Genomic DNA, 24492 nt, shown 5'->3' on the forward strand with positions numbered 1-24492 from the left:
TTGAGTTTTTTCAGAGCCATAGCTTTCAAAGAGGGGAGCTTCACACAAGCTGTTTTCTTTGCTTGTTCACAAAATCTCAAAAATGGAATGGTGCTTCTTGGGAAAAACCATAATTTTTCAAAACTAGTCAAAAATCAGAAGTTTGACTTTCTCGGGACCCTAATATCTTTTTTGAAGAAAAAGTCGTAGCCGCTTCTGCAGCGGAGCTTCGCCTCGCCTCTTCTTTTGATTTGAATCAAAACTTCAGATTTGCGAGGGTAGTTTTCGAGATAAGTCAAAAACTTTCAAAAAGTGATGCAAATTCAAAAAGAGACTTTTTCGAGGGCTCTAACGTATTGGGTTAAAAAAATCGTACTAAGCAATCATTAAGGAAACTTTCTGATAATCTATTTCTACCATACAAACCAAAATCTCAGGTTTTGGAGAGTAGTTTTCGAGAAAAGTCAAAAATTTTCAAAAGACGATCGAAAAATCAAATATCTGACTTTTCCGAGAACGCTAAATTTTGTGAACAAAATGGGGCGTAGCCGCTAATGCAGGGGGGTTCCCTGCTTTTTTCTTATTCATTTAGATATGGCTGGATATTTTTTGAGAAATTAGAGAAAATCCAAAAATAAGGTTTAAAAATCTCTCCTACTGACTCTTTTGAAACCTGTAGAATGTTGGATTAGTTGAAGTAGACTAGGTTAAAATGCGGGCAGATAGGAAAATAGGCGTTTTTCTTTTGTACCTTTTTTCTGTAAATTGAAAAAAAATTGTTCTTAGTGAAAAGTAAATGTTTTGAGAAAACTTCCAGAAGCGCCTTCCAGATGCATTTTCCCAATAACTGTTTTTATTAAACCTGAAGTTCTGAGTTAAGACCGATGGGTATAACTCATAGAGTAATTTCGGATAGGGTACACCGTCTGCTCGTCACGCTATCTTATTTTCGGCCGGATAGATTCGTGCAACTTCTTAGTCTAATACCGATCCTAATCTTACTCTTATACTATCTAGTCTCAGGTTGTTTAACTAGTCTCTGCTAGGCTCAATAGATCTAGGGTATACTGGTTTATTGCGGCTGCTGAAGTACTCGGGAGAGTCCAACTAATTTCTAAATTAAATTCAAATCTCTCTGGTGCTGAAATTACAAGTAATTTCAGCACTTACAAATAAGTGGATTGTTAGTTAGATGGATCATGATTGGTTAATATTAAATACTTTACATTGGTAAAATATCTAATTTATCCAATCATAAAATGTAGTTTAGATCAGGTTCCACCCATCCGGGTTTTACAGAGTTTTTTAGAATAGTTCTTCTGCAATTCGAAGGATGGATGATGGACGTTGGTATCTGGCGAACATCATATTTCTTTTCCGTTTTCTCTTGTTAGAGAAGTTCCAGGAAGCGGGAGTTAGGGACATCAAACGTTGTGTCTTCTTGTGACAACGACTATGTCTCCGCAATAAACTCAAATCTGATTTCAGAATGGTTGACTATGTCAGGTTTTTCTGTTTCTCGTGGAGAACTTCTTTTGTGTCTGATCTTGTCTGGGAATGGCGTGGAGATTGTGCGTGGAGGGGATGCCTGGTTACTCGGATCTGTACGTATACTTGAACATCGAGGTGGTCATTGGTCTAGTTCAATGAAGTCCTTTTCTGCGAAGTCAAGTCGTACTCTAAATCCTTTGAGTTGTGATTGTGAGCGGCATATTGATTGTAGTTGGCCATTCTTTCTCGAGTGTAGTGGGGTCGTTTTGTCTTTTGATGTTCGTCCTTGGTGTTGTATTCTGATCTATGTATTGCATAATGTAATTTACATTTTTATAAAACTTTTATTAGTTTAATATTTTTTAATTATGATTTTAGTTAGTTGTTTCCACAAAAGCTTTTTGTTTAGTTCGGTTATTTTGAAGAGTTACTCACCCTTGAGTAGCTCTTATTAAAAATAGGAGTGTGTGTCACAAAGCGTGGATGTAGCGCGGTGGGTTTGGCCGGCTATAGAGCATGCTCAGGACGTCCTCTTCTGGTGGGTTAGGCCAGGAGTGGGAGTATGATTGCATGCGGTTTTTATGAGAGGTCCTGTTATGTGACAACGTTTTATGTTCGGTGTGTTGTGGTTTTTCTTATGTCTTGTTGGTTGTGTCCTTTTTTCAAAAATCAAATTGTTTGTGGTATGGGTTTGTCTTTCGACTTTTTTGTGTTTTATTATTTCTTTCTTAGACTTTATAATAGTCTTCAAAAGAATAAATTATCCAGTTTTAAACTGGGTTAATCCGGTTTGGGTACCGTTGGTTTCCTTTTCTTAATCATGCTGTTATTCTATGATTTGTGGTGTTTAGTAAGCTGCGTTGGTTAGTGTTGTTTAGTGTATAATTCCTTTCCAACCGGGTTAAAGGAAAGTTGGAAACGTGTTATCTTGTGTTAGAGTTGTTGAGTGTGAAAGCTTGAAACTGAAATTCATTATTTTAAACAATTCTTCGTGGGCGAGCTGTGCGAGTGTGGATAGAATTTCTGTGCGAATGAATGGAAATATCAAAAGGTTAGTACTGCATTTGCGTTTTATCAATTTACTACATAGAATTTTTAATTTTACTGCAATTTGTTGGGAAAAATTAAGTTACAAATTTTCATCATTATTAGTTTTACTGCTTGTGGGGGAAAAGTTTATAAAATAAATTACTACATTGGTATTATATTTATTTAATTGTTGGTGCAAAAGATTAATAGAATTTTAAATTGTTTGAAGAAGTTTTCGATTTTTTATTTTTCTTTTGTGAATTTTTTAGATGATTGTCGGATGAAGGCTAAAATTCTAAAGAAAACATGGATAAAGAATGGTGAGTTTCTAATATTTTAATTAGTTAGTAATATGTATAATTCATACTTACCTGTTAGTCGTCGGGGAAGAAACCGTGGGGGAAGATGTCGTGGATGAGATCTGAAGTTGTTAGTAATTTAGCTAAAATGCGGATGATATTTTTAGTTTGAAGCAGTGGCCAAAGCAATTGAAGTGCTTTAATGGTGGTTAGTTCTTCAGTGCCGACTGCAAACTCATGAGGTGTGTTTTGGATTAGATTATATAATTTGTGATTGAATTTAGTGTTATGGATGAATTCTAAAATGGGGATTTCTATAGGTTGAACAAACTCGTGTGGGATAAGGAAGGGTCGGGATTCTTCGGCATTGAAGGTCTTGGTGATGGGGCAAAAGATATACATTTGGGTTATGGGGTCATAATTTCGAAGAATACCATGAAGGTTAGTATCTTTAATGCAATATGTGAAGTTAAGAAAGAATGGTGAAGTGTATTTGGAATTAATGAATTGAAAACGATGGTGTGGTTGTCTGGAGGGAGTGTGTAGGTCAAAGTGATTTTGGATGAAACGATATTAGGTATATGTGTGAGTTTGTTTAGTGCGCAACATAATATCGTGTGAGCAGTGCAAATCTCTTTCGTGTGGTGCAAGGAAATGAAAGGTTAGTGAAAATATTTGGAAGCGTTCTTTAAAACTTTCGTAGGCTTGCGTGTCTGTTAGTGCTTCTGAAATAATGTGGTCAAACTTGCGATCGAAAATATTTAGTGTAAATACATATGGTGTTTTAATGAAAAATTTCTCGGTGATTTGTGGGTTAGCGAAGCGATCGTCGTCTAAGAATTGATCTTAGTTAGTTCTGATGATGTTATGATCGTAATATTCTAGTGTATATTCATTAGCTCGGGGTGCGATGTGTGTTTTTAGTGATTTTTTATATCCAATGTAAGTAAATTGTCTAGGTGTTAGTAGTGTAGTGAGTCGATATAGCATGTCCTTATTTCGTTCTATATCGATGTGAGTGTTAGATAAAGGTAAGCAAAGGGGATTAGTAAAATGATAATATGAGGTCCAAGGAAGAGTCGGTATTAAAACGTATTCGTCTACAAAGCTGCGTGTTTCGTTAGTGTCGTGAGGGGTGTTTAAGGTGTATTGTGGAAATGAGGGTAAGGTGATAGCTAAAAGTTCTTTTGTGTTAGTGTGATTTGGATGATTTATATATTCACGGGCTGTTCCTGGTTTTGCTGGGAAAGGATGGTTGGGGAACTTTCTTTTAAAAGTGCGGTAAGCTCTATTAGTGTTGAGTGAAGATTCAGTAGATGTGGATGATGGTGCTAATGATTCAGTATAAATTGAAGAGGGTGTAGGGGTAGGGGGGTTGGATGAATCTATTGTGGATGAAATTTGGTTTATGGTTGGGGTGTCAAGGTGGTAGGGTTGTTGTTGGAGGGTAATAAAATTATCTAGGTTCTGGGGAGATTCGGGGGGTGTCTGAAGAATGAGATGATTGGTCTGAATGAATTGAGGAGTAGGTTGGGGTGACTTGGGAAGCATAACAGGGTGTAGAATTGATTGGGTCAGGGTTATTTGGTAGTATGGGTTGAAAAGGGGGTTGAGAAAAATTTGAGGGGTTGGTGTGAAAATTATTGGATGGAGATGGTTCAGAGTCGGCAAATTCATCGGGGGTTTCAATATTCGGGTTATTGAGTTGTGAGATGGAGTATAAAACTGAGATGTGTGAATTAGTATCGGAATTCATGCCTGATGTTACATTACTGGATGGGAAATCGGGTGGCGGAAAAGCAAAAAGTGGTATTATTGGGATTGGAGTGGTGAGGTTGGTTGGGTGGGAATTTGATCGGTGGAGGGATCCAAATTGTCGGCTCATCGTGGGCTAAAACAAATTATTATTTTGAGACTGAAAAGCGGTGGTATGGGGTTGTTCAATAATTTGTTCATAAGTATTATCATCTTGTGATTGGTGTGTCATTATATGTTGGATGGGACTTTGCGATATGGTTGGTCGAAAATTTGGATTATGTGTTATTGCTAAATTTCGAAAATTACGTGGGACTAGGGATAATCGATGGTTATGTGGTAGGGGTGGTAACTGTGGTGCTGTTGGCGTTGTGTCTACATTGTTATGTTCTTCGTCGTATGTGTTCTGCCTGGTTGCTATTTTTGTGTTATATTCTTTTATTTGTGCATCTAAAAGAATTTTATTTATAGATGTAGAAAAGATTCCAAAGAATCCTGCAAAGAGTATGCGTGCTACGCTTGCTTGTCTGTTTACTTGTGTGTGTATAGCACATGTGTTGTAGATTCCTTTTAAAAGTGAGAAAAGAAATCCAATAAAGTTAAACATTGCGTATAAAATAGTCAATTTTTCTAAGATGTAGTAGGGCCATCCTAGAAAATCAAGAATTTCATTTTTGAGTGTTACAAAGCTAAAAATATTGATGGGTGATATATCTTGGGGACGGTATTTTTCACCGTTTAGATATATATAATCTTTAATGTCTTTAAAATATCCGCTATAGTCTTGCGCATAGATGTCTGCAAATCCTGCGGTTTCTGCAAGTTTGCGTAAGTTTTGGTCAATTGATTGTCTTTGTATTGTGTCCATTTGTGTTAATAATTCTTGGAATTGTTGTGTTCTAATGTGATGTTGAATATCTGATTTTGAATATATTCCTATTGATTGTAAGTCTATATTTGGGTTTCGAGCAATAGCGCGAATGCTTTCTGGTGAAAATTTTTTGAGTGATTGCATTAATGTGGGATATGGGGTGAAAAGGTAATATTTATCTTCATCAGGGTTTAGTTGTACTACATTGTGGCTATTTTCTGATCCACATGGGACTGCGGTATCCCAAAAATAGGTTCTTCGTGAAAGTGTGTCAACGAAATGTACTTTATTCTTATAAAAGATAGGGATTCTTTTATAGCATCGTTTATCTTCAAAAACGTATAGTGGTGATACTTTTTTAGTACAAGTATAAAACCATAAGATGTTTCCTTCATAGTCTAAAAAATTTGATCTATTTCCTGATAGTAAATATCCTGCGTAGGGTATTTTTAATACTGCTAGTGCAAGTGATTGTAATATTTGTGTTCTTTCTAATTCGCATAGTTGGTGTAGTGTTTCTAATTCGGAGAGTGACATTTCTTGAAAAATTCGGCTAATCGTATAATCTAGTTTCATATCTAAGTGAATATCATAGTGGATATTACCAAAATATGTACTATTCATTAGTGATAGTTCTTGTAAACGTGTGCTTTGGGCGTCTTGGGGTTTTAGATGTCCACCAGGTTGACCTGTATTCTTTTGAAAATTAACTGGTATATATGATGTTCCTTCATTTAGGGGTTTACTTGTGGCGTATGGGTCGATTTTTATTTTTCCAGTGGTCATGTCGAATCCTTTTTCGTATTCAACTAATATTTCGGAGTATTGTGTTTTGTAAAGTGGGTTTTTATATTTACATGCGAGTTCTGTTTCTTGATATACTTGAAAACGTGTTAATTTATTTTCTATATTTTGAATGTTTCGAAAATTAGAACTTATTTTTCGTAGTGGATTTACTTGTTCATATGGTATTGATTGTATAAAATATTTTTCGTGAAATTTTATCATACGAGCGGGTATTTTTGCTACTTGAAATGTCGTACATGTGTCTTCAGGGAACCAAACAATTGTTGCTTGTGTTCGTGTTGTAGGGTCGCAATAACCTTGATCATTTTTACAAGGTAATCTGAGTCCTTGATAGATCATTGTGTTGTCTGATAAATCTCGTGTGAGTTGTATTTTTTCGAGTTGTATTTTCCAATCGAAAAACATTATTTCTTGGTATCCTTTATTTTTTGTGTCTGCTTTGCAGTTTGATGGGTTATTTATACCAATGTGTGGTATCCAATGTTTGTCGTGTATGTCATAGGTTAATCGTCCGTGTGCGCCGTTATATGGGTATTTGTCATCTAGTTTTATATGTCCTTGGTATCTTTCAAGTTGTGATTGATGTACAGAGTCTGAAAAAACTTGAAAGTATACTAACTTTCTTTCTGAGTTTTTATTTTGTGTGATATTTATTCTAAGTAACTCGTTTTTACAATCTTTGGGATTTAGGTGTAAAAGTCGTTCGATGTTACTCTGGTAGAAAGATTCATGGTCAAGTCGGTTTTTATTTCCGTTCGAGACTTGTGAACAATGTACTTTGTTTTCGGAAAATGTTGCTGTGAATTTATATCCTGTAACTGTTGTTGCTCGGGCTTTTGAATAAAGTGTTGCTATGCATTTGTAGTTTCTATTGCTTGGGGTTCTGTTTCGCATTGTGATACTTGATTTATTGCATACTTGTGTAGTGTTTTTTGTTCGTTTTCTTCACAATCGTAATGTGTTACTAATAAATCTTGGGGTCCTGTGCGGGGAGAAGGGTTTACGTTTTGATTTGAGGTGACTAAAAAAAGGAGTTGGAGAAAAATTAATAATTTTAGAATATACATGTGTATGATAATCCTGAGTATGGGTTATAAAATGTGATGTAACCAATTGTCTTTTTGGTATATCTGTCGTATTTATATATTACTTCAGTGGTTATAAATGGTGGTGGTAGTGATTGAGCTGTTATGTTTGGTGGATTTAATGGGTAGGGATGTTGAGTAATGTTGTTTAATTTAACTGTGATTTCAAACTTTAATTGTAAACTGTTTTGTTGGAGTAATTGGATATTGTGATCACGGATATCGTCGTGAATGTCTTGTCGATATTGTAATCTATTAAGTGCCCAGTTGTGAAGGCGATTACTTTCTAGATGTTGTCCAAATAATGGTGGAGGTGCTGTAAATGTATTCCAATCTAGTCTTAAAGGGATATTTGTTGATGATTGTTCTCGATATCTTGCGTCGAGATTATTTGGAAAATTTAAGTTAAAAGGCGTCGGTGAAACTTGACTAATTGATGGTGTTGATGGTAGTGATAATGTTTCTGGTAGGGATGAGGATGTTGTATCTGTAGAAATGTCTATGGGGTCATTGATTAAATTTGGTTCACCTTGTGTGAATGAATTCGTTGTCCAATATGGTAGTCGTGATGTTGGGTTTGGAGGGTTAAAAGGATTCTCACGTATTTGTTCAGATGTTGGTGTTGAACCTAAGTAATCTGAGGGTAGGCTTGAAGTACTTCGTTGTGAAAGAAGTGTAGGGGTCTCTGGTAGGATACCAGTGGGGTTTTCTGGAGTGTTTTGTGATGGGGATTGAGGTATTTCAAAATGAACTCGGGGAGTTTGAAAATTTCTATTTCTTCGAGGATGTATAATTTGTCTATTTATTTCTGTTGTGTTTTGGTTTTGACTAGGGTTTCGTATTCTACTTAGTTCTGGTGGTAATGTTGGGTATAGATTATATGTTGGTTCACTTAAAGGTGCTTGCCGTTGAACTGGTTCTAGTGGTTCAGATAAACGAGCGTGTCGTTCCTCAAAAGTGTATGGGTTATCTTGAAAGGAAATTCGTGTAGATGTTTGAGGGTTTTGAGTAGTTGAAGGTGTTGTTGGGTTATCTTGGGATGATGTCGGTGAAGACTGACTTTGTGACTGTTGGGTAGCAATTTTTGATAGGTTTTTGATTTATTATTTTAGTGAGAAAGTTTATGTTTATTATAATATTCTTCTAAAAAAAGAATGAGGAGGATTGTTGCTAGAGCGAATGTGATGATTGCTTTCTTTATACATTTGCATATGGTCAAAATGAGGGATGATAAAAATGTTATGAAAATTATAAATAGTAAAAAAATATCAGTTCTACTAAAAATAGTTCGTATCATTTAGACAAGTTGTATGAATCGTACCTGTGGATATAGTCAAGGGTTTTTGAAAGTTGGAGAAATAGTTCGAATATAGTGTAGAAAATTTAAAAAATATTACAAAAAATGATTAGGATTATTAGAAAAGATTCAAGGATATCAAAAAGAAATATTATGAAAGTTTCAAGTATCGTAAAAAATTGTTTGAGGTTTGTGATAATTTTAGTGACTGTTTGATAGAAGAGCATTTAAGAAATGACTTCTTGATCGAATATTTTTTGTTGTTTGGGGCAATTTTCAAGTGTGGTCGAATTATTTATTAGTTTTTTGACAAGTGGGTTGAGTTTGGTAAAAAGTTGTTGGGGCAATTTTTATGGTGATCGGGAGGTCTTCTTTGTCTTTATTTTCATTTGTCAAATGATCTGGGGTTTTTTGGAGATTTTTATACTTTAGGCTAAGTAAAATGTTCGTTTTGTTACTTTAGGCTAATTTAACAGATTTGTTTTGGGGGTATTTAAGGTCTGAGTTGGGGAAATATTGTTGATCTTTGAGTTATTAGATAAGGGAGGGTTATGATATTATGGTGATATTTATTTTAGTTGTCAAGTTGGAGTGGTTTGCTTATTTTTGACCTGGAGGTCGTAAAGTTATAGTTATAGATATGCCTGGAGTTTTATATGATTCGTCTAATTGGTCTGTGTTAGAGTTAGAGAAGGTGACGGATTGGATGAATCCTATTGGCTAATTATGAACTAGAATTGCTGCGTGTTTGTCAGCATGTTATTTTGAAAAATGAAAATTCAAAATGTTTCAAAGGTTTCAAGACTGTGAAATATAAAAATAACGTTGTTTTTGAAATTCGACTTTCTTTAATATTTTAGATTGTGGGATGAATGTTTTATAATTTTTACGTGGTTGATTTCTAAGTCGTGAAGACTTTCTATGTTCTGATTTGTCGATTTGCTCTTGGGGTATTATTTGTTCGGTCATTTTTCTATTTTTTCTGTCTTTTTGAGATGTTTTTTGGTCTAGGTTTTTTGTATTGTTGTTTGTGGTGGTTGATTTTGTATTTTGATTTCCGATGTGAATATCATTTTGTTCCTTTGTTGTGTTTTCCGGATGTGGGTCATTTTGAATAACTTTTAAACCTGTAAAAGAATATAATTGAGTTAGTTCGCGGAGTGCGTATTCTTTTGGATAATAAGGTAATAGGTTGTTTCGGTGCTGAACGATTTCTTTTTTGTCTGAGTCGGTAATTTTATATGTGACATCAGTGGGTTTTGCAATTATTTGGTATGGTCCTTTACGAAGGGGTTGTAATTTTTTAGAAATTCCTTTTTGAGTATTAAAATTGGGTATTAAAACAAATGTTCCAATTGTTAAATCGGAGGCTGGTGTAAAGCGTGAATTTATCTGTTCATTAATGTTTTGCCTTTGTTACAACTTTTTTGTTACTTTTTGGTAAATTTCATTGTGTTTTTTGTCTCTGTTTAAAATCTATTCGGTGTGTGTACCGGAGGCTAATTTAAGAATTTGTGGGTGATGAAAATGATCTTCATCGTGTGTATGTAAAGGTAGGTTATAACAAATTGAGTCTTTATTTGGTTGACAATAACCTTGTGCGTTTTTATGAGAATTTGCTGTAAACATTATTGGTTTGCGTGGCTTTTGGTTAAAAACCATTTCATATGGTGACATTCCTAAAGTTGTCGTGATTTGTGAATTATATGCTAAGGGAAATAGTTTTACATCTGCTGACCATTCGGTATATCTTGTATCATTTCCATTGATGATACATCTAAGATATTCTTGTAATGAACGGTTCATACCTTCGACTAAGCCGTTTGTCCAAGGTGCATGAGATGTACGTGGTTTGTGTTTAATGTTATATAAATGACATAGCGTGATAATTTCATTATTTATGAATTCTGTACCGTTGTCTGTAACTAAAATTTCTGGTAGTCCAAATTTTGCTATCCAGTGTTCATAAAGCGTTGTGTAAGCATAATAAGCGTTACAATGTGGTACTGGGTTAAGTGCTACATAATGTGTAAATGCGTCAACAATTACCATAATGTAGGAGTTTCCTTCTGATGAGGGTGAAATTGGTCCTTTAGTATCAAATGAGATACGATGATTAAAGTACAAACTTTGTCCTTTAAAATCTTGTTTTTGTGCTATTTGTTTTTGATTTGGGTAAGGTTTATTTAGTTGACATACTATACAATCATTGCATAGTACTTTTATCCAATTTGGTGCATTTGGGAAATAAAAGTTTTGTATGAAATTTGAATATGTTTTTTCTGATCCAGAGTGTCCTTTAATATTTTGTGTATGTGAAATATTAAAAGCTATGAGAATCATACTTAAAGGGAGACAGGGAACTGTAGATTCATTCAGGTTATACTCTAAAAGGTCTGTATTTTCGTTAATTGTTGTGTTATTAAATTTGCGAAAGTATCGGAGGAGTGTTTTGTTTCCTAGAATGGTTGAATCTGCTTTGATAGGTTTAGTTTTATATTTGTGCCATGATTTTAGTTGTCTAATTATCGGGTCAAGATTTTGATATTGTTTCAGTGTTGAAATTGTAATTGTTTCTGTTGGGGGGAGAAAAATGTTTTCAATTTCTAATTTAGATAAGGGTATTGTATCAAGTGGGTCATGGAGGTCAAAAACTTGATTTATTGTGTATTTTGGATCGTTTGTTTGTGGTCCTGATAAGTTTATTTTATCAGTTAAATTTTCTTTTTCAATTAGTGGAAAATGGTCTTTTTTAGGCGGGTGTTGTTTTATTCTTTTTTGTTGGGTGTTATTTTTTATCCATTGTGAATATGGGATTGGTTTAAAAGTTGATGTTCCAAGTAGATCAACTTCATAGTGATTATTTTGACAATCTAAATAAAGTGGGAAATGTTGTAAACTATTTATTTGTGATTGTTCAACGTCAGTTTTTACTGCATATTTGCATTCCAATCGGGGTGATGTTTCATTTTCTGCAAGGTAGAATTTTACGTTTTTGGGTATTTCAACTGTGGTTTTACGTGTAAGTAATTCAGGTGGCGTATTTCGACTTAAGGTGTCTGGTAATGCAAGATTTTTTCCTGCGGTCCAAACTATATGTAAGTTTGGGAATTTCTTTAAAATTAGTTGAAATCTATAAACTCGGTGGTTTGGATTAGACTTTTGTGTAAAAAGAAAGATGATTGGTTTATGGTCTGTGAATAGAACTGTGGGATGTTTTGATCCAAGTATCAGAAATTCATATTCTGTTAGTGTATATATTATGGCTGTACATTCTCTCATTAGAGTGGAGAGTCGTAGCTCTGCTTGAGTGAATAATCGAGAATTTGCTGATATGAGGTTCATTTTATTTGTACCATTATGTGATTGTAATAATGCTGCGCCGATGCCAAAGTTCGAAGCATCGCACATTGCATAAAATGGTTGATCTGGATCTGGAATTGTGTTTGAAATTTGTTCAGTTAAGAGTTTCTTTATTTCTTCAAATCGTGCTTGATGTTCTGTATTCCATTCAAAATTATTTTGTTGTCTAAGTATATTATAGAATGGTCGTAGATATAATTGCATTTTATAAACATATTTGCTTAAAAAGTTTAACATTCCAAGGAATTCTTGGATTTTCTTTTTATTTGTTGGTGGTTGGAGTTTTTGAATAGCGTCTATACTTGATTTCAATGGAGTGATTGTTTTTCTTTCTATATTATGTCCTAAGAATTTAACTCTTGTCAAAAAGAAGTGTGATTTATCGGGGGCGGCCTTCAGATTTTCGTTCTGAAGTATTTGGTGATATTTTTCTAAAACATTGAACATTTCTTCTTTTGTCTGTGATTGCATAAAAACATCGTCTAAATAGGTGATTGCGTTTTTCTTGAGTATTAGTGGTCTAAAAATTTTACTCATAAAAGCTGAAAATGCTGCTGGTCCTATGGATATTCCATAGAATAAGCGGTTGAATTCATTTTGTTGGTTTCCAATAACAATATGTGTTAAACGTCGTGATTGTTCATCTAATGGCATTTGATTATATGCACTATTCATATCGGCGGTGGTAAAGTATTTTCCGTTTATTTTTGTTAAAATAACTTGTATTGGTTCAATGGGCCAATTACACTTTGATTCATCTATGAGTGAGTTGAGGTATCTAGCATCGAGAACGATTTTTAATGATTCTCCTTTAGCTAGAATGATTACGGGGTTGATAAATGTGTTGCCTTTTGGTTGTTCTTCTTTATTAACTGGTGATATAATATTGTATTGTTCTAAAATGTCGAGTAATCTGTTCACTTTATCGTGTAAGTGAATTGGTACTTTACTTGCTCTTTGTTTCTTGAAAACTGCGTCTGGTTTTAATGGGAGATGTAGTGATGAGGATGTTGCATAGACTGATGAATATTTAATTAGCTGTCTGGCTAGTTTGTCAAATTCGTCTTGTGTTATTTGTGAATGTTGGAAATTAAACATTGTTAAAAATTTCTGTTGATCCTCTGTGTAGTTACTTATATTGAATGTAGGTTTGAAATATGGGGTTTTTGTGAAATAATCCGTATTTCTGTTTTCGTTACTTATTATATTATTTATAGATAATTCTTCATTAAGGATTGTGGATTGGCAAATATCTAGTAATTGGAGTACATTATTTACACGGTATGCTTTTTCGTGTATTGGTGATATTGTAGCGTTGGTTTCGCAATAGCCTAAAAGTTCTAAAGGTAATGTTACTTGGTAAGGTGTATTGTTGTATACATGTAAAGAAATAATATCTGAATTCGAGTTTTTCAAATATTTTATTGATGAGATTGTGATTTTGAAAAATTTATGAATAGGTTTGAATTCAAAATCTGACATATAAATTTTTTGTTTGTTTTGTTTTTTATCATATTGGTGAACTTGTTTGATTGAAAAATTATAGATGTTTCCTGATAGTGGTTTCAGGTGTTTTCTTTGTTAATTATATATTGGGTAAAATTTTGAAAAGAATGGTGGTTGTTTAATTAATCTTTGAAAAAATGTTAGGGATGTGTCTTTTGTTTTCGTATATTTATCTTTGATTAATATTTTACTGTTCAAGATGTTGATTGTTGGTATATATTTAGATATGAAAGGTATTCCAATGATATTATGTTTAATAACGGTGATATGGAATATTTGTTTAAATGGTTTGGTTAAAATTTTGTTTTGCTCCATTGTTCTTGTGGGGAGAAGAAATAATTGGATTTTTCCGTAGTTTATTAATGTTGATCCTTGTGTTTTGCTTGTTTGCTGGAGGTTTCAAGAGGTGTTAGCTTCGGGTGTAAGGTTTTTATTTCATTCCATGTGGGAATGTTTATTATATTTGATTCTGCTCCTGAATCAATTAAAAAATCAATTTCAAGATCTGGTGGTTGAAATTCTTTGTTTCTTGGACTTTCTAAGAGAAATGGTATTGTCCAAATTTTTTCTTTGGGTGGTTCTTTTTGTATATTTTGATATATGTGATTTGTGTTCAAGCATTTTGTTTTGTCATTTTCAGTGGGTTGATTTGTAGTGTCAATTCCATTAGTTTCTTGCGTCGTTGGTGTGGAATGTATGGGTTTAGTATAATAATTGTGGAGAAATTCTGATTGATTTTCATATATGTGTGATGAAAATGGTTGTTCATATATAACAGGTTCATAGTCATTTTTGACTTTTATCATATTGATGGAGAGAGTGTTTTCTGCGTCGCTTTCTGAATCTGATGATCCACAATTTATTTGATTGAGTTGTAATGTATCAGTTACTGTGTCATCAATACCTGGAGGGTCTGATGTTGTTTCTGGGTTAGATTGTACTTGATTAATATGTCTTTGATGTTTAGGTGTACTACATCTATGGCGATTATTAGAATTATTATAATGGTTATTATTCCTGTGTGGTGATTGGGAATAATTTCTATAACGATTATTATAGCTTGAATGTCGATTTTGTGAATTATTTCGCGATCTATTTTGATAATTACCGTTTGATCTATTATATGAGTTATTTCTTGATCGATTGTTTGGATAATACTGATTTCGGTTGTTGGAATAGCTTCTATTTCGATTATTAGAATAGTTTCTATTTCTATTATATGATGAGTTTCGTGACTGATTGTTTGGATAGTATCTATTTCTTGATTGGGAATTAGATCTAGAAACAAATTGTGTTGTGTTTGAATTAGATCTGGAGTAGTTATTTCGATTATTTGGTCTATTGTAGTGATTTTGTGACGAATTTTGTGTATTTCTTCGTTCTGGCGATCTTCCTCTATAACTTGAGTTATGTGGTGATTGGTTTCTTGTATAATTTGTATTGTTCGGGAGTGGTTTTCCTGAACTATTGTTGCTGTATACATTTTTGTTCGGTAGATTTTGATCTTTCTTCATATATTGATAGAATGACTTATTTGGTTCTTTGTATTTTTGAGGTTTATTTTGATTATCTTGCTGTTTTTGTCTACATTCAGAAATACTATGTCCGTATCGTCGGCAATAATTACACCATTTTTTGAAAGATGGTTTGCCTTTAAAGTTTGGGTGTTTTTCGTAAATATTGAGTATTTCAGTGATTTTTTCAACGAGGTCTGTATCTGATTCCTGTATATTGTTAATATTTGTGGAAGTTGTTTCAATTCTGTTAACGTATTGTAATTTCAGATTTTCCGTTTCTTCGAGTTTCATTGTGATTTCTGCTTGTTCTAGTTTGTCTACTAGTTTTCGAAAATCTAAATCGGGTTCTCGGATTGAAGAAGGATGGGATGCTCTCTTTTTTATTGCTATTTTCCTTAATTGTGGTGTTAAGGTCATCATTAAGATTTCTGTCATCTTTGTGTTTTTATAGTCATGTGTATTTAATGAATATGCTTTTCGAACTAGTGTTTCGATTCGTACTGCTAATTGCTTGATGGTTTCGTTTGGTAATCTGCGAATTTCATTACATAATACTCTTTGTTGTTGTTTGTTTCTTTCGGAGTCAAACATTTTTGAAAATTCTTGTGTAAACCTTTTCCAATTTGATTTTATTTCTAGAGGCAATACTGAAAACCATTTTTGGGCTGCGCCATCTAAAGTTGTTTGTATCAACGCTGTGCGTCGATGTATCCAGTTTTGATGTAGTGGCGTATTAATTGGTTCAGGTCCTATATTTAAAATCAAGTTTGCTGTTACTGCATTTAAATAGTCTTCTACAGAATATTCAGGGTCTGTTCCTGTGAATACCATTAAAGGTTTATTTGATGTTATTGATGATCCACCCATAAGGTATGGATTCATTGTCATTTGTAATGATTCTGCTGCATTTGGCATTTGAGAAAAATTTGAAAGTTGATTTCTTGTTATTTCGTGTTGTTGAAGATAAAATGGGAGTGGTATTTCATTTTGCATTTGTGTTGGTTGATACGAGTGTGCAATCATTGGGTTTTGTTGCTGAATTGGTTGAAAAGATTGTGTATTAATTGGGTTTTGTTGCTGAATTGGTTGTTGATTTTGTGTAGCTATTGGTTGTGGAGAATAAATTCTATGATTTGTATGTGGTTTCTGTATTCCTTGTCCACGATATTCTTGATTATAGGGTGCAAATATATCTGGTTGTAAGAAATCATCATCTGAGGATAAGTAATCCATTTGATAAGATGTTTGTTTTTTTAATTTTATTTTGCTGAAAAAATGGATAATTTTCACTACGATCCTGTGGAGGATGTAAATTTGTTTGGAAATTTACTGAATTAGGTGGTGCCATTGAGTTATCCCAGTTTCGAGATCTTGAATAATGATTGAAATTTTTTCGTGGTTGATAATTTGTTTTTGATGGATGTGTGTAATTATAATTATGGTCTGCAAAATTGTTTCTAGTGAACGTTTTGCGTGTTTTTGGCGGTATTGTCATGGGTCTGTATGTTTGGTAATCCATGTGTGAATATTTTGGGGCAACCGAGGGTTTAACGGATGATTGTAAGGTTACCTGTGTTTGGGAAGAGTTTGTATTTCTTGGTGTTCTTAAATTTGGACGTATTGGTGAAATACTTTGTTGTGTAGTTGTTGTGTGTACTATTTCTTCATTTATGAAGTGTGATGGTGTCTGGATATCTTGTTGAGTAAGATTCCTAGTTCCATTGAGGTTTTCATTATGTATGACTGTAGAGTTTAAACTATTATTTTGCATATCGGGTAAAAATGTATTATAGTTTAATGGTGTTGCATCAATGGTTAATGGTGTTACTTTTACATAATCTCTTACATAAGATTTTGTACTTATTGCTTGACTGGAGATTGATTGTGGAATATTTATGAATGCATGATGAGACCATTCGGGGTCCCAAACATAGTCTGATTGTTCTGTGATGGCAGTATCATCGTTTGAATTTTGAGGTCTAAAATTTTTTCTTGCATGTGAAATTAAATCTATATTATGTGTGAAATAATCTATTATAAACCATGCCAAAATTTTTTGTAAGTCGTGTTTTGTATGTTGTGAAACTTCATCTTTCGTGAAATTTTCTTTAATGATATTTAGAAAACTAGAGAGTAGTGTGATTTCATGTCGTACTCTTATATGTTTCGATGTTTCTGTCGGTGAGACATTTGGGAGTGGGATTTCGTTTTCTAATATCGAGATATAACTGTATATTATTGCAAAAACTTCATTGGTGAATATGGAATTTGCTCTTTGTGAGTTATGATATTGGATGCTTTTTATATATTCTGAGAATAGTTTTGAAAATTCTAAATCAAGGTCGTCTGTTTGAAATATATATTTACTGTGATTCTGGTTTGGTGAGCTGAATTCTATGGAGTAGATTCCGTAGTGTTGTGTTAGGTTACATATATCTTTTATATAGTGATCAATAATTTGTCTTTTGATTTTGACATCTGGGAACTCTGTTTTACATGGACTGATTCCGGGTTCAAATAAATTTAATAGTAAATTTTTGCAAAATATATGTTGTCCTCTATCAGTGGTTGCATCTACTATAAAGGGGAAAATATCATCATCATCTAGACTTTCTTCACCTGGGGTGTGCGTTGAGCTCATTTTTTCGTTCGATGACAGTTAATATGTAATTATCAATGTGTCTAATTGGTTGATTCCAATTGTATAAATGTACTGGTTTGTGTTTATACTGCTTTTTTATTCTTCTTTTTCCTCTTTTTGATGAATTTGAAGTTGTTTCTGAGTCAGAGAAATATAATTGATCGTGAATTGGGCAATTTTTATCTATTGATTCTTTTAGTTTATAAAGTTCGTCTAAACTGTTGGTTTCTGATTCTGAAAATGCGTTTCGGTTTTTTGAAAATCTTTTTCGTGTTATTTGTCTTTGTTTAGTTATTATTTTTCTCTTTAGTGTTTGTCGTTTTGTTCGAATGTATCCAACTGTTTGTGTATGAGGTGTGATTACAAGGTCGTATTTTTTGTTATCTATTTCACAATTTCAATTGTGTAAAACGATTGTTTGTTTATTTCCTAGGTTTTTAAATGACATAAGGTTTAGGATGACGGATGCAAAAGGTTGTTAAGTGAATTCTAATTGCTTAAACTGTTAGTCCTTACGATTTTTTGGTTAGCTTAACCTGGGTCTATTTGTTCAGGGTTGGGGAGAAAAGTATATCTATTCCGAAGAATGATTTTTTACTTTCTCGTGACTAGTATAAGCTAAGGTGTTAACTTACTTAATCTTACTTAGGGGTAGTGATTGTGTTCAAGGGTTGGAGAATAGTAAATCGATCCACAAGGTTCAAGTATAATTAGAACGCGAGTAGTTCGTTAGATACTATTTTAAACTTACTAAGTCTAAGATTTATCCTGGGTCTGGTAAGAGGGGGGGTCAAGTGAAGGATGAATAACCGAAGTTCTTCACTGTTTATCCTAATTTGAATGATTAGTTTTGTTCAAAAATTTCTATTAGTCCTGGGTTTTTAGAAAGGGTTGGATAGTGAATTGACGTTTGAGGTCGTTAGACACTAGTTAAGTGGGTGGGGGAGAACAAAGTTGTTCTTTTTGATCCAAGGATAGGCCTTGATGATCAAGTTTGAAATTTAATTAAGTAGAAAATGATTTAAGATCCAAGGATAAGCCTTGATGATCTGATTTTAAATTTAAGTGAATTTAAGTTTAAAATGATTTAAATTTGTGTAAAGAAAAGATTTAGTGTTTTTATGATATTAGTGAGCTTATGAATGCTGTTATGTTTAGGTGATGAAGCTGGAACAACAGGATGATTTATGATTACTAACCATTTATTGTCATGCTACTAATTTTTATTTTGATTTTCCAATAAATATTTTTCAAACATGTTTTGTATAGTACTGCAGAATTTAGGAAAACGATCTGAGATCTTTTTATCAATCGTTATTGTATATTAATAATTTTGTTTAGCGCCTGAAATGATTTTGAAGATTGACTTCAAGGTTTTATGTTTGCAAATGAAAATCTAATTTCATTGCTAGTAGTATTCTAAATACAAAAGTTTGTTCTGGCTTTTGCCGAACTATCAAATAACTATATGGCAAGTTTCTACTTTGTCGTATGTCGTCTCTGGTTCGAGGTCTTCTTCCAATTCCGGGTAGTTCTGTTATGGTTCGGAATATTGGCTCTGATCTATTGAGTCGTAGAGACATTTCGATTATATTATCGTCGTACAACATTTTGTAAATGTTTTGTCTAAATTCTAATCTATTATTGGTTAATTCTAAGCTATTAAGGTCTTGTTCGAGACTTATGGTCGCACCAGATGAGTTAAGACCGATGGGTATAACTCATAGAGTAATTTCGGATAGGGTACACCGTCTGCTCGTCACGCTATCTTATTTTCGGCCGGATAGATTCGTGCAACTTCTTAGTCTAATACCGATCCTAATCTTACTCTTATACTATCTAGTCTCAGGTTGTTTAACTAGTCTCTGCTAGGCTCAATAGATCTAGGGTATACTGGTTTATTGCGGCTGCTGAAGTACTCGGGAGAGTCCAACTAATTTCTAAGTTAAATTCAAATCTCTCTGGTGCTGAAATTACAAGTAATTTCAGCACTTACAAATAAGTGGATTATTAGTTAGATGGATCATGATTGGTTAATATTAAATACTTTACATTGGTAAAATATCTAATTTATCCAATCATAAAATGTAGTTTAGATCAGGTTCCAGTTCGTTGAAAATATTTGTTTCAGATTAGAAGTCAGACAGTCCTCAATCTTTAACTGAAGAGGCCATAATCTTGTCAGAAGAATTAGCATTTCAAAATGATTGAAAATGCTGGACATTCATTCTGTATAAGTATAAAACGCTTATTACACACTTCCATCAAATGAAAAAAAAAGGTTTCAAAAAATTTGACCGAATCAAAAAAATACTTATCATAAACGACAGAAAACTTGAAAAACTGGCATCGCTGTAGAGCAAATAGGCATAGCAAATCATAAGTTATTTGAAACAATTTGCTTAAAAAGGCAAGGCAACCAATCAGCTAGCCCTTAGCGGATATGGGAGACTTGATATGCAAGGTTTCTTCGCAGATTTACCCAACAAACAGTCCTGGTTAAGCTGGATGCGATAAACCGTCTCGTTTATCATTTGCGACGAATTGTAACTTGTAAAAAATTGTTTCCTGCGACAAACTTTTGCCAAGTCTAAAAAAAAGAAGTGTCAGAAAAAAATTTTTCTTTGGTGTTTTTCACAACTATCTTTTCAAGAATTCTGCTCGAGTCATGATTGCTAACCAGATATCTATATTTTCATTCGTTTGTGATCAATACACTCAAATATTGAAGCAAATTTGTTCGTGCATGGCAAAATACAACAGAACTTCAGATTGACTGAACTTATAAATGAAAACATGACTGCTCGTATCAGGGCGAAGCCCTGAGTGTTCCGACTGCCTTTTAAGGTTTTATGGAGCAGTAATATCTTTAGAAAATTAAATGTAATGAAATAAAATGTGAGTTTTTTAATTTGAACATTTTTATGAAAATCATCCCCCCACACGCCATATATAAAGTACAAAAATATTGGTTTAGCTCCTTGTAACAAATCAATTATGGCGAATAAGCTTCTTTCAACCAATTTGGAACGATTTTAAGACGGATTAACTCTCCGCTTACGCGTAATAGAGCGAAATATATCGCGCTTTAATTGTCTCAAATCGGTAAAAATGGCAATCTTAAAACCCCCTAACTTTACGAAAAATGATCACAGGTAAAATATCATTTCAAGTTTGAGCTCAGGACAACAATAAGCGAATAATAACCAATAGCTCAGGACAACAATAACCAATAACTTTTGAATGATATGAAAAAATTCCGTCAAAAATGGCTTGTTAAAAAGTCGAATAGTGTCTGAAGAAAAAAACCACACCGATCACAAATATTCCGTTACTTTCGTATCGAAAGTCGGAACAAAAAAACGTTTTCAGTTAAAACTTGATTGCTCTAATAAAAAACCCAAAATGAAAGTACTCTTATAAATTTCGTACGTTTTTACATTTTCGAAGCAAGAAAGAGTTCACTGGTCTAAAGAAAATCTTTGGATTTTCTATTTTGAGATCTATTTTGAGGTCTATTTTGAGATCTGAAATAAAAATTGTTAAACTACATTTAGTCCATTCTAAGCACAAAAACTTAGACAAGTCTTTTAACGTTTTGAGAAATAGTAGGAAAAAGTTTTTGTTACTTCAATTATATTATTTGTTGTTCCGACTTTCAATACGAAAATAACGGAATATTTGTGCTCGGGTTGGGTTTTTTTTCTTCAGACAAATTTCGACTTTTTAACTAGCCATTTTTGACAGAATTTTTTTATATCATTCAAAAGGTATTGTTGTCTTGAGCTCAAATTTGATTTGAAAAAATATTTCATCTTTGACTATTTTTCGTAAAGTTACCGGGGTTTAAAGATTACCATTTTGGCCAATTTGGGACAATTAACGCGCGATATATTTCGCGCTATTAATGCGTAAGCGGAGAGTTAATCCCTCTTAGAAATCGTTCCAAATTGGTTGCTTAGCCTAGCTTAGCTTATTTTCTATAATTGATTTGTTACAAGGAGCGAAATCTATCCTTCTGTACTTTACATGGCGTGTGGGGGATAATTTTTATAAAAATTTTCAAATTTTAGAAAAAAGTTTTTTCATTTTGTTTTATTTCATTTATTATTATTTTTTGTTATTACTGCTCCATAAACCCTAAAAGCCAGTCGGAACATTCAGGGCTTTGCCTGCTACGAGCAGTCTTGTTTCTTTTTAAAATTGCATTGGTAGAAACGATCTTTTCTGCTTGCACAGAAGTGTCTACACTTCTTACGATTTTTTACATACTCATCGCTTCATCTCACAGTAATTTGTGAATTATTTGGAATAATTTCTTGAACAGCAATTGACAGGATAGTCTTTGCTGTGCAAGTTGAACATTTGTTCTGACCAAAGAAGAAGCCCAAAATAAAAAAAAATTCAAACTTACGTAAAAAGAATGATAAATTTCTAGCATAAAAACTTCAATTTTTTTAGGAACTGCATTATCTTTTTTTTTCGTTAATGATCAATAAAATTATGTAAAAAGCTGCAAAGTGGGCAATTAATTGCTGAAATACTGTTTTTGTCCCGACTTTCGATACGAAAGTAACGGAAAATTTGCGCTCGGGGTGGGTTTTTTTCTTCAGACAAATTTCGACTTTTTAACTAGCCATTTTGACGGAATTTTTTCATATCATTCAAAAAGTATTGTTGTCCTGAGCTCAAATTTGAAATGATATTTTACCTGTGATCTTTTTTCGTAAAGTTTTGGGGGTTTAAAAATAGCCATTTTGGCCAATTTGAGACAATTAACGCGCGATATATTTCGCGCTATTAACGCGTGAGCGGAGAGTTAATCCGGCTTAAAAATCCTTCCAAATTGGTTGAAAGAAGCTTATTTGCCATATTTGATTTGTTATAAGGAGCGAAATCTATCTTTTTGTACACTATATGGCGTGTGGGGGGATGATTTTCATAAAAGTTTCAAATTTTAGAAAAAAAATTTCGTTTTATTTTTTCTTACCTTTAATTTTTTAATGTTATTACTGCTCCATAAAACCTTAAAAGGCAGTCGGAACATTCAGGGCTTCGCCCTGATACGAGCAGTCCTATTGTTTTTGCTTCGTATACTGTGATCTGAAAAACGGAAAACTTCAGACGAGTTTTCTAGATAGTGAGAGGACTTCTTTTCGAATCACAATCATTTGGGTACAAGGTAGAAAGGGGGAGCAAAGCAACAAATCATAACAAGCTAAATTTACTTGATCCAGTGGAACTTGACGAGCGTCTGCTGCTATAGGAGGAACGACTCGACCTCCTTGATTCGATATCTTGGATAGGGCTCTCTTTCCTCCTCTCGACACGTAAGCAGGCTAGATATTTAGAAATAATTGCCTAAAAAAATTTTTGGTCCAAAACAGTGGCAGATTTAGGGGAAGGGGGGAGGGCGAGAGGGGGGCGGTCGCTTCCCTTTCCGTAATAGGACCACCTGCCGACCCAAAGGGTCCCCCTTTGTACTATTTTGAGATATCCATTTTTGGCTGACTGACCTCAAAGTTTTTCTAAAGGCGCCTTTGGCGCCAATCTATGCTAATTTTGAGGGGGGAGCGGCGCGCCAAAAAAAACGCGAGTTTTTGGTCGAAAGTTTCCAAAAAGTGCCTAAAAACGCCTTTTTTGGCCTTTTTTCAAAAATGTGCCTGCGGCGTAAAAATTTTTGGCAAATTAGGGTCGTTATAGTGGAGCTCAGAAAATCAATTTGGTCGACCTAAAAAAAAGGTCGACAAAATTTTCAAATTTTTTTTTGAAAATCCGCCCCCTCGAAAGAAATTTGCGCCTGCTCCTAATAATTTGTTCTGTCGTGTATCATAAAAATTTTCTGTTCATTTAGTCAACAACCCAGCATCATGCTTGATAGATTGAGAATTCGACGAAAGCAACCGTTTTCAGACCTCTCTGAAATTTCAAAAATTTAAGTTGATGAACAGAAAGAAAAAGAGCTTTAGATCATTCCTTGGACCATAGCCTGGGTCGGAAGTGTCCCGAATTGGACCAGGTTGCGAATGAGTGCCAGCCTTTCTTCGGGGGAAGAGTTCCTCATAATCTCGGTCGCCGCCGCGACTCGATCTTGCGCTGAAACAAAAAAATGAATTTAAATTAGCAATCGAGACTGACCACTTGTTTTTGAAACTTGAGTTCAACTAGCGTACATTAAACACACGACGAATCATTTTCTCCCGTACCTAGCAAATTTTCTTATTCATTTCTGAAATAATCTTTTTCAGATCTAATTTCAGATCTGAAGTTTTGTTTTTCTTGGTTATTTCAGTTCTGAAAAAACTATTTCAGATCCAATTTCAGATCTGAAATTTTGTTTTTCTTGGTTATTTCAGTTCTGAAAAAACCTATTTCAGATCTAATTTCAGATCTGAAGTTTTGTTTTTCTTGGTTATTTCAGTTCTGAAAAAACTATTTCAGATCTGATTTCAGATCTGAAATTTTGTTTTTCTTGGTTATTTCAGATCTGAAAAATCAATCATTGTGACTCAACTTTTGCTATTTTTGATACTTTTGTATCTTACAGCTTCTGCTTGTTACTAGCAGGTACCGGTGGTGAAGTGTTTACGACTGCGCCTCTCAATCGAAAGGTCGGATGTTCGAGGCCCAACATCATCCGTGCTCGTTGCTTGAGTGTGAAGCAACATTAACCAGCCCAGAAAAATAACCAAAAAAAATTGCATGTAGTTCTTAAACAGCTAATGGCATAACAGCGGTTGGCCGCGATGAGCTGTACCGCTCTTGTGTTGGTCATTTCCCCCGTGCATAAAAGGTCTTAATCTTAACCTTACTCTGCAAAGACTGGAGACTGATGACTAAATATGCTTCCCC

This window comes from Symsagittifera roscoffensis, chromosome 7, assembly GCF_963678635.1.
Source record: "Symsagittifera roscoffensis chromosome 7, txSymRosc1.1, whole genome shotgun sequence".
Lineage (NCBI taxonomy): Eukaryota > Metazoa > Xenacoelomorpha > Acoela > Convolutidae > Symsagittifera > Symsagittifera roscoffensis.